Raw genomic sequence first — 8269 nt, 5'->3', positions numbered from 1 at the left:
TGACTGTAAATGGCCTAAGTGCTCCACTTAAAAGATACAGAACTGCAGAATGGATAAGAACTCACCAACCAACTATCTGCTGCCTTCAGGAGACTCACCTAACACATAAGGACTCACATAAACTTCAAGTAAAGGAGTGGAAAAAGTCATTTCATGCAAATGGATACCAAAAGCAAGCAGAGGTAGCTATTCTTACATCAGACAAAAATCTTTAAAGCAATAGCAGTTAAAAAAGACAAAGAGGGACATTATATAATGGTAAAAGGCCTTGTCCAACAGGGAAGTATCACAATCCTAAACATATATGCACCTAACACTGGAACTCCCAAATTTATAAAACAATTACTAGTAGACCTAAGAAATGAGATAGACAGCAACGCAATAATAGTGGGGGACTTCAATACTCCACTGACAGCACTAGACAGGTCATCAAGACAGAAAGTCAACAAAGAAACAATGGATTTAAACTATACCTTGGAACAAATGGATTTAACAGATACATACAGGACATTTCATCCAACAACCACAGAATACACATTCTATTCAACAGCACATGGAACTTTCTCCAAGATAGACCATATGATAGGCCATAAAATGAGCCTCAATAAATTTAAGAAAATTGAAATTATATCAAGCACTCTCTCAGACCACAGTGGACTAAAACTGGAAATCAACTCCTGCTGGTTCCCCAATTTTGCAGTTGTGAATTGTGCTGTTATAAACATGTGTGTGCCAGTATCTTTTTCATATAATGACTTCTTTTCCTCTGGGTAGATACCCAGTAGTGGGATTGCTGGATCAAATGGTAGCTCTACTTTTAGTTTTTTAAGGGATCTCCACACTGTTTTCCATAGTGGCTATAAAAACCCTTCCAGACATTGGCTTAGGCAAGGGTTTCATGACCAAGAACTCAAAACCAAACGCAATAAAAACAAAGATAAATAGCTGGGACTTAATTAAACTACAGAGCTTTTGCATGGCAAAAGGAACAGTCAGCAGAGTAAACAGACAACTCACAGAGTGGAAGAGAATCTTCACAATCTATACATCTGACAAAGGACTAATATCCAGAATCTACAATGAACTCAAACAAATCAGCAAGAAAAAAACAAACAATCCCATCAAAAAGTGGGCTAAGGACATGAACAGACAATTCTCAAAGGAAGATATACAAATGGCCAACAAACATATGAAAAAGTGCTCAACATCACTAATGATCAGGGAAATGCAAATCAAAACCACAATGCAATACCACCTTACTCCTGCAAGAATGGACATAACTAAAAAATCAAAAACCAGTAGATGTTGGCGTGGATGCGGTGATCAGGGAACACTTCTACACTGCTGGTGGGAACCTTTAGGTTTTCCAGGATGTATATGGGTGCTCTCCTTGATGGAGTTTGGGAAAGATACCTCTTTATTCACTCATCTCCTCCACAACTTAAGTGTTTGGGAATTGAGGAAGCCTGCACCTTAAGAGCTAAACAGGTTCTTCTTGGTGGATTTCTTGGTCTCTCTCTCTATATATATACATTTTTTTTCTTTTGCTTTTTTTTTTTTTTTTTTTTTTTTTTTGAGATGGAGTCTTGCTCTGTCGCCCAGGCTGGAGTGCAGTGGCACAATCTCTGTTCACTGCAACCTCTGCCTCCCGGGTTCAAGTGATTCTCCGGCCTAAGCCTCCCAATTAGCTGGGACTACGGGTGCCCATGTTCAGCTAATTTTGTATTTTTAGTAGAGACAGGGTTTCACCATGTTGGCCAGGCTGGTCTCAAGCTCCTGATCAAGTGATCTGCCCGCCTCAGCCTCCCAAAGTGCTGGGATTACAGACATGAGTCACCATGCTCGGCCCCCTTACTGACAATTTTAACCCAGGTGCAGCTGAGACAACACATTGACGGAGCAGAGAGACGATCATCAGAAATGTGAAGCACATTTGTCATCAACACTAAGCACAGCTAACTTTATTACTTCTGGTTTTTTCCCTTCCTTTTCAGTGATGAAATAAGTCCCAGTCCCAGCAAATGGCAAATCTCTATATTTAAAGTGCACTTGGATTTTACTAATTTACTTTTCTCATGCATAATTCAAAGGGGGATTTTATTTCAGTACTTTATTTGTGCCTTCTAGTTATTATTCCTTCTGAAAATGGCTCCTCACATATATTCGAGCTAAAGATTTACTGAAGGTTTTGTGTGGGGGGGGGTGGGGGGGCGGGGGTAACTTCATTTTCTTAAGCCTACAAAATGGAAGAGTCGGTTTGGGTGATTGCTTCATGGTGGTGTTGAATTTGTAGGTCAATATGAATTCCAGTGAGGAGTGGGGGCAGAATGAGGAATGAAATGTCACAGTACCAGAATATGGGCTTATAGTTTCTCGGAAGAGATCTTGTTTGAGCCAAAAGTCTCTAATTGCAGAGGAAATGGCTTGATTCAGAAGTTAACAGGCAGCCTCTCTTGAATGCCAGGAACTATATTCCCCAGGGCCCAAATACTGTGACTTTTAAAAAAAAAAAAAAGAAAGAAAGAAATCCACTTTACCCCAGCACTGTGATGTAGAACATTCTCTATGTTGGGGATTGGGGTGGGGGACACAACACGAATCTCACTGACTTAAAATATATATACAAAATAAAAATAAAAAAGAAGAAAGAACCTCACTGACTTAAGAGATACGCACTGAAACCCCCCAAGGGAAGCAGGCCAAGAAGAGAGCTCCCGGCACCCTGTCTCCCTGTCCCAGGCTGCCTCCTGTCAAGTTCGGTGCAAATCTTGTGCTGCCAGAGTTTCCTGCATCTCTGTGGGAGTAGTGACAGCCCATAAGGAAGATGAATAACTTCAGGGACCACTTTGTAAGGCCCAGGAACCTTAAGTGTGAGGTCTTGTGCCCGTGTGAAGACAGAAGTCCTTGGCACCATGACACAGTTGCTCAGTCCAAACCTCCTCGCAGGGGAGGCTGACCCAGGGTTCAGCTTGCGGCCCAACAGTGACCTCTGGAGAGACCATAGCATCATAGACGGACGGGGGCTTGGAGACCACCCAGTCCAACAGCCTCGGTGAGGAAACTGAGACCAAGCCCTTACCTCCAATGCTCTGACTCCTGACACAGCCAAAATCCACTGCACCGTGGTGGGGGTGTGCTCCCTCGGGCTTTAACTTGCATGGTCATTGGCTATGAATCAGTCTGAACCTGAATGTATTAAGACGTAATGGTTTTACTAGCCTCAAAATAGAAACCCAATTTCTCTCCTGACATTTTCCATCTACATTTTCTCCGCTAAGTTTTTTCTTAGCTTCTGCTAGGAAAAGTCTCTTGCTGAACAACTCTGCCGGTTATATTCCTGGAGAACATGCCGTAACTGCCTGGGGTGAACTGATTAATATAAGCCTAAGTTTGGAGTCCTTCTGCGATGGTTCTAAAAAAAAAAAAAATCTGTTATTATCCCAAGATTTGTTAGGAACAAGTACTCACGAAGGTAAGAGTGAGACAAAATGACATTTTCATTTACAAATCCTTTGAATGCTTTAAGACCCAGCCATTTCTCCTGGTGATGGCTGTCTTGATCTGCCTAATGACTGAGCCCTTGTTTTGTTTAATCACTTCAAGAAACACAAACTAGTTTCATTTCATTAGTGCTTAAAACGTCATTATGATTAGGGCATTGAGCGGTGAATGGCATATTTGTGTTGCTTAAAGTGGAGCATCTATTTTAATTGTGATTAGTGTTCTCAAAGTAGTCAACTAATACCTTTAAATATTAATGGGAGGGGGACAGGAAGGATGTTAAAATGGGCTCATCAAACATAGAAGGACATACCATCTTTTGTTAATTCCAAGACTCACTTTTTCACATTTAATATCTCGCGATCAATGGCAGTGCTTTTTCTTTCTTAGTAATACATAAAACAATGATGTATTTTATAATATATGGCACCTTAGATTCAATAAAACACTATTGCAAGCTACTTGTTCATATGAACTTATTGGTTGATTTACAATCTTGGGGAAAAATAAATTGTAGCCATTTCCTTATTTTAACATTTACATGTGGCAAATAAGATTATCCATAGTGTCTATGACGTAATGAAAATTCCAGGCTTCCTAATGAAACTTTCCTTTGCTTCACTCCACGGCAGCCCACTTTAGTTAGCTTCTGGTAAGTCCAGTCGCTCTAAGCCTTCCGTTATCTCCACATGTGTTGCTCCAGTAGAGAAACAGACTGATTTGGTGATCATGTCTTCATCAAAAGTGGTCTTATTAACCAAAAAAGAGTAAAATATGAAAGTTAATCTAGCTATAGAAAAGTATGCAAACTTCAACTATAGGATCAGTAGGCTCAGTAGGGTTGGTTCTTCTTTTCTTTCTTCTTTAAAACAAACAAACAGGCTGGGCACAGTGGTTCATGTCTATAACCCCAGCACTTTGGCAGGAGGATCGCCTGAGCCCAGGAGTTTGAGACCACCCTGGACAATAAGGTGAGACCCTGTCTCTCCAAAAAAAAAAAAAAAGCCAGGGATGGTAGTACACACCTGTGGTCTCAGCTACTGGGGAGGCTGAGGTGGGAGGATCACTTGAGCCACCTCAAGCCACTACAGGCTGCAGTGACGTCAAGGCCGCAGTGAGCTGTGATCGCACCACTACACTCCAGCTTGGGCAACGGAGCAAGACCCTGTCAAGAAAGAAAGAAAGAAAAGAGAGAAAGAGAAAAAGAAGGGAAAGAGGGAGGGAGGGAGGGAGGCAGGCAGGAAGGGAAGGAGGGAGGGAGGAAGGGAGAGAGGCAGGAAGGGAAGGAGGGAAGGAGGGAGGGAGGGAGGGAGGCAGGAAGGGAAGGAGGGAAGGAGGGAGGGAGGGAGGCAGGAAGGGAAGGAGGGAAGGAGGGAGGGAGGGAGAGAAGGAAGAGAAAGAGAAAGAAAGAAAGAGAGACAGAGGGAGGGAGGGAAGGAAGGAAGGAAGGATAGAAAGAAAGAAAAAGAAAGAAAGAAAGAAAGAAAGAGAGAAAAAAGAAAAAGAAAACTATACTCCGATATGTTTAAATTTCAACACTAGTGATAATGATCTGCCCCAATATTAGCACACCCTATGACTAAGCATGCTTAAGTCTCTCAAGGTGATAAAAGTCATCCTGAGAATCCAAAAGATGACGCCAAGTCATTTTCAGCTCGTGTGTGGTCGCTGAGGCATCATAAGGACAATTAATAGCTGATTCAGAGATAAGCAACAAACTCTTGCTGGTCTTATAAACAGGCTCGATGGAAAACTTAACAAACAGGTTTTGAGCCAGATGAAAATGGCTGGGGGAGGGCACAGGGAGGAGAAGGTTGAGAATGAAGCATCTGCTTTCAGGGCAGGGGCCTGAGGCTCCTAAGAAGGGTGGCACACCTGTGGCTGCCCCTTCTCACCGACATGGACACGCTCCCATCACCACCCCAGCCCTCACTCCTGTAAGTTGGGGAAAATTCCCTTCTTTTTGGTTCAGTCTGAAACCTTGGGCACTGGAGACCTTACTTACACTCCAGAGTCTCCTCTGGGCTTGTCCTAAGAGACCTTCTGGTGTTCATGGCCTAATGGCACGGCAAAGGGTCTGATGTGGGTACCCAGTCCAGGTCTTCCAGGACCCTTTCTCCAGAGTCAGGACAGAATGTCACGAGTGGGGTTCAAGCCGAGGCATTTGCTGGCTGCCAGCCAGTCTCATTCAGTAGGTAGATCTTGCTTAAACAAACTTTGGTATAGACCAACCACTTTTATTAGGTTTCTAATAAAGTAATCGCAGTTTCCACCATATTTTAATGATGAAAACTGCGATTATTACACCAACCTAATATAATTGAATATAGATGTAATTTCTTTCCATTATTTTTATTGTGAAAGTAGTATGCGCTCTTTGCAGAAAATTTGCATAGAAGAGTAGAAAAAATAAAATCAATATTGCATGTATTCCAGAGACAACTTCTGGTAACATTTTGGCATGTTTCTTAACAGCAGCCCACCCATTTAATGGCACATAACAAGTGAACACTAGCTTCTTGCTTCTCACTGAACTGTCACTCAGCTGGGTCTGTGGAAGGTCAAGACCCTTATATTTTAACTCTAAGAAAGTAAAGGAATCAAGAATGGCTACTCCATAGGTGAAGCAGCCCCTTATATTTTAATTCTAAATACAAATTTATTTGCTTGAGTATCCTAGAATATAATAGCCACCTGGCATGTTGCCTTTGCATTTTGATAGCACCAATTTAAACATAACATGTAAGTGATAAGTACATTCTGAAACTATAATGATACTGTAGACCTTATTTTCCTGAGTAAAGAGATGCAGACTCTGCATTTTTGTTCAGTTCTCTGAAAAAAAAAAAAAAGGAAAAAAACACAGGAAGAAGATTCAAAGGTGAATTAGTACAGCGAGCTTTTTACTAAGGGCAGCTACCTTGAGGAGAGGAGACTACGTCTTGCATACCAAGTATTTCTGGCACAGTGAGTAAACCCTTTACCTATGTGTTCACTGTCCTTTGCACTCCCAAGGAGGCTGGATGTGATTAGTCAACTAAAAATTAAATCTGATGAGCACATCATATCAAGAAATCACCCTCTTCGCATTTTTTTTTTTTTTCCCTTGAGACAGTGTCTTGCTTTGTTGCTCAGGCTGGAGTGCAGTGGTACGATCTTGGCTCACTGCTACATCTGCCTCCTGGGTTCAAGCAATTCTCCTGCCTTAGCTTCCCAAATAGCTGGGATTACAGGCGTGCGCCACCACACCCTGCTAATTTTTGTATTTTTAGTAGAGATGGGGTTTCACTATCTTGGCCAGGCTGGTGTTGAACTCCCGGCCTCTAGTGATCGGCCCGCCTCAGCCTCCCAAAGTGCTGGGTTTACAGGCATGAGCCACTGCGCTCAGCCTTCCTCTTCTCTTTTTTATTGACTTGTTGTCTTTCTATGTTGACTCTGACTCTACATCTCTGTTATACATCAGAATTAAAGAAAAACTTTTCTTTGGGTAGAAAACACTTAGACTGGAAAGGAAGCATGAATGTGTTGGCAGGGACTGGAGTCACTGCCTGCAAATGCTGTAGGTACGGCTGACTCTATTCTTGACATAACAGAAGTTGGTAAAAGGCCTTGGAGCAAAAAATGAAATCCTACCCAAGCAGATGAAATACCTGAAAATCAACAGAAAAAGATTAAACTGTTCCTAAGAAGAGATTGGGGGAACTCAGAAGAAAATGTCAAACTCCCAACAATGATATTGTGGCCACGTGGTTGTGTTTCTTTTAAAAATCTTCGATACAGACACAGTTTGCTTCAGTTCACACCTCAAGGGTGCAAGTTACCGTTGTCCAGCACCCCTCTGTTTTCTAAATTGCCCCCCACTTCCTGCTCATTCCATGTGGTTCTGGTAGGACCACCAATTCCAATTCCTCTTCCACCCCCTGCCTAAGGAGTGGGCACATGACCCAGTCTGGCCCATCTTGGCACTCCATAGCTATGGCTAAGGTCATTGGTTCAAAGGATGGGTGTAAAGCCAATAAAATCATCTTTATGGTATTGGAACTGGATGCTGGGAGGCAGTGCATCTGTCTCTATCTCTGGGATCATAAACTCAAAGGTACATAAGAGCTTGGAGCTTCTGGGGGCTATTTTGCAGTTGAATGGAGAAAACTTTGCTGAATGGGAAAGAAAAGAAGGAGGAAAGAAAAACCAGAGTGAGGTCATGATGGCAATATTTGAACGCCTGGATCCAATTATGCCAGAGCCAGCACTAGCCTAACTTGATTTCCAGTTACAGGAGTCAATACATGCTCTTTTGTGCTTAGGCTAATTTGATGTAGGTTTCTGTCACTTGGAGACAAAGACCTACAAAGTCTTCTGACCCTCATTTTGTAAATGTGGAGAAAGTAAACCCTGGAGAGTGTTGGCCAAGATTAGACAATGCCAACGGATTAACCAGTGTACTAAAAATAACCCCAGAATCACAGGGTTGGGGAGCCCTTTTCCACACCCCAGCCATGTGATCTTCTATCCCTGTCTGATCAGCATGAACAGTGTCAGTCTTTGTCAGAGCACTGGAATCTCTGGACGCCAAAATGATCCTGGACTCTCCAAATACTAATATCTTCCTTTCAAGTCTACCACTGCGCTTTACTTTCTCCCTTTTGTATTTTTTTTTCTCTTTAAGGAAAAAATATGGAATTTATTTTTAAGATTATCTCAAAGATCCCAAGGGCAGGAAGTATAACTGGGCCACCCAAATGTCACCCAAATGTCTAGACAGCCATTG

Source organism: Pan troglodytes, chromosome 6, assembly GCF_028858775.2.
Source record: "Pan troglodytes isolate AG18354 chromosome 6, NHGRI_mPanTro3-v2.0_pri, whole genome shotgun sequence".
In the NCBI taxonomy this organism is placed as follows: domain Eukaryota; kingdom Metazoa; phylum Chordata; class Mammalia; order Primates; family Hominidae; genus Pan; species Pan troglodytes.
This window is presented reverse-complemented; position numbering follows the sequence as displayed.